Source organism: Magnolia sinica, chromosome 10 (genome assembly GCF_029962835.1).
Source record: "Magnolia sinica isolate HGM2019 chromosome 10, MsV1, whole genome shotgun sequence".
NCBI lineage: Eukaryota > Viridiplantae > Streptophyta > Magnoliopsida > Magnoliales > Magnoliaceae > Magnolia > Magnolia sinica.
In genome coordinates this window covers 25215711-25219322 of record NC_080582.1, presented here as the reverse complement: position 1 = coordinate 25219322, position 3612 = coordinate 25215711, and positions in this window count along the sequence as shown.

Genomic DNA, 3612 nt, shown 5'->3' with positions numbered 1-3612 from the left:
CAAATGGGGTTTGGTGAGCTTAAACCAACCACGATTACACTCCAACTCACTGACCGCTCTATTAAGGTACCAAGGGAAATTTTAGAGGACATGTTAGTCCAAGTGGAGAAATTCTACTTCCTCGTGAATTTTATTGTACTAGACACATAACCATGTTTAAATGTTAGCGCTCAAGTTCCTATCATTTTAGGCCGCCCATTCCTAGCAACTTCAAATGCAATCATAAATTGCAGGAATGGAATGATGAACTTGTCTTTTGGTAACATGACTCTAGAGATAAATATTTTCAATCTATGTAAGCAGCCCATTGATAATAATGAGATCCATAAGCTGAATTTCATGGACTGCTTGATAGAAGAAGAGGAATTGGAACCTACTCTGATTGAAAAATTGATTCAAGTCATTGGGGACTTGAAAAATTTTGATTTAGAAAAAATGCTTGCTAAAATTTGTGATGATAATGAGAGCACTATCATCTAGGACATTGGTATGTACCAATGGAGGCTGTGCACTTAAATCCTATCTATCGAGGACTCGCGACCTCTGTCATCACCAACCAATGTTCCAAAGCTTGATTTAAAACCACTACCAAATGAGCTTAAGTATGTATACTTAGGTAAAAATAAAACTTATCCTGTGGTGATCTCTTCATTTTTAGAGAAGGATCAAGAGATTAAATTGTTGAAAGTTCTAAAGGACCATAGAGGAGCCTTGGGCTGGACTATTTCTGACATCAAGGGTTTAAGCCCTTCCATATGCACCCATCGGATCCACCTTGATGAGGACACCACCAATTAGACAACCTCAAAGGCGTCTCAATCCAAACATGATGGAAGTTGTAAAAAATGAGGTGATCAAATTATTGAATGTGGGAATCATCTACCCAATATCCGATAGTGTTTGGGTGATTTCAACTCAAGTAGTCCCAAAGAAATCTGGAATAACTATTGTGAAGAATTTTAATAATGAACTCATACCAACACGTGTCACCACTGGTTCGCGTGTTTGCATTGACTATAGAAAATTGAAACAGGTCACAAAAAAGGACCATTTCCCTCTACCATTCATTAATCAAGTTTTAGTGAGGGTAGTAGGTCACTCCTTCTATAGTTTTCTTGATGTATATTCCAGATATAACTAAAAAGAGATAGCCCTGGAAGACCAAGAGAAAACTACGTTTACTTGTCCATTTGGCACATTTGCTTTCAAACGGATGCCATTTGGATTGTGTAACGCTTCAGCAACTTTCCAACGATGTATGTTAAGTATTTATTCAAATATGGTTGGAAAGTTTCTTGAGGTTTTCATGGACGACTTATCTGTATTTGGGAGTAGTTTTGAGGAATGTCTGAACAATGTATCTCTTGTCTTGTCTAGGTGTGAAGAGAAACACCTTGTCTTAAATTGGAAAAAATGTCATTTCATGGTTCAAAATGGAATTATTTTGGGTCATGTTATCTTAAAAAATGGAATCGAGATAGATCGCTCAAAACTTGACATTATATCTAATCTACCTATCCCCCAAACTGTTAGAGATATTAGATCACTTATAGGGCATGCTGATTTTTATAGAAGATTCATCAAGGACTTTAGTGTCATTATTAGACCCTTGACTAATCTTCTTCAAAAGGATGTTCCATTTAAGTGGACAGATGAGTGTGCAAGTGCTTTTAATAAAATTAAATCATCCCTTACCACTACACCTATCAGGCGTCCACCAGATTGGACATTTCCTTTTGAACTAATGTGTGATGCAAGTGATTATGCCATACGGGCTATTTTGGGCTAAAGGAAAGATGAACGACCCTATGTTATTTATTATGCAAGTAGAACTCTAAACTCGGTCCAAGTGAACTACTCAACAACTGAAAAAGATTTACTTGCAGTAGTTTTTACTTTGAATAAATTTAGGTCTTATTTGATGGGATATAAAGTGGTCATTTTCACAGACCACTCAGCTTTGAAATATTTACTATCTAAGAAGGATGCAAAGCCGAGACTTTTAAGATGGATCCTCCTACTCCAAGAATTTGACTTAGAGATAAAAGATAAGAAAGGAATAGAAAACGTAGTGGTCGATCACCTTTCTAGATTGGTGTTAGATGATTCCACTGAAGAGATGCATATCCAGGACACTTTCCCTAATGAACAATTATTTGCGATCTCCAAATTGCCTTGGTATGCGGATATAGTGAACTATCTTGTAACGGAAAAATTGCCATATCATTGGAAGTCACAAGATAGGAAGCATTTTGGAACCGAGGTTAGGAACTTCTTCTGGAATGACCCGTATTTATACAAATATGGGACTGATCAGATTTTTAGTCGTTATGTCTTAGAGGATGAAGTTTAGAGTGTTATTTCTTTTGGCCACATGGAAGCATGTGGTGGCCATTTTTCTTCTAAGAAAATTACTGTAAAAATCCTGCAGTGTGATTTTTATTGGCTGACCATGTTTAAAGACACCCATACTTTCTTATTGCTTATGATAGATGTGATAGGTGGGAAGAGTGTCCCGGCATAACATGATGCCTTTATCCCCAATTTTACCACTGGAGATTTTTTATTGTTGGGGTATTGATTTTATGGGCCCATTTCCATCTTCTTTTGGATTTCTTTATATATTAATTGGTGTGAACTATGTTTTAAAGTGAATTGAGTCAGTTCCAAGTAAGACCAATGACAACAAAGTGGTCATAAGATTTCTCAAGGAAAATATTTTTTATAGATTTGGAACTCCAAAGGCCATCATTAGAAATAGTGGGTCTCACTTTTGCAATAGGACATTTGAGGCTTTGATGAAGAAATATAGCATCAACCATAAAGTGAGCACCCCATACCAACCACAAACGAGTGGGCAAGCTGAGATTTCTAATCAAAAAATCAAACACATTTTAGAGAAAACTATAAGGCCAGATAGGAAGGATTGGTCCCTCAGACTATCCGACGCTTTATGGGCTTATAAGACTGCTTATAAGACCCCTATTGGAATGTCTCCATACAGATTGGTGTATGAGAAGGCTTGCCACTTGCCAGTGGAATTAGAACATAAAGCCTACTAGGTAATAAAGAAATTAAACTTTGATATGAATCAAGCAAGTAGACAAAAGAAATTAGAGTTGAATGAATTAGAGGAGTTGAGGAGAGATTCCTATGAAAATTTTAAAATCTACAAAGAGAAGACCAAAGCTTTTCATGACAAAAATATCCTGAGAAAGAATTTTGAACCTCAGCAAAAGGTCCTATTGTACAATTCCCGTCTACAGTTCTTTCTGGAAAAGTTAAGATCAAGATGTACAGGCCCCTTCATTGTGAAGAATGTTTATACTCATGGGACTGTTAAAATTGAGAATCCATGTAATGACAATGTGTACAAAGTTAATGGTTAGAAATTGAAGCCTTATGTGAAAAACTTTCATTTGGGAGAAGAGTCCTTCCCTCTTCATGAGCCAGAATATTCGGATTGATGCTCCTAGTCTAACGGAGCATTTTTGTAGGATTTGTATCATATTCAATTCTTTTTAGTGTCACATAGCAGGTGAGTTTTTCATGGTAGGTATTATCCATCCTTTCTTTTATTTTTTATTGTTCCCTACATTACATTATCATTAT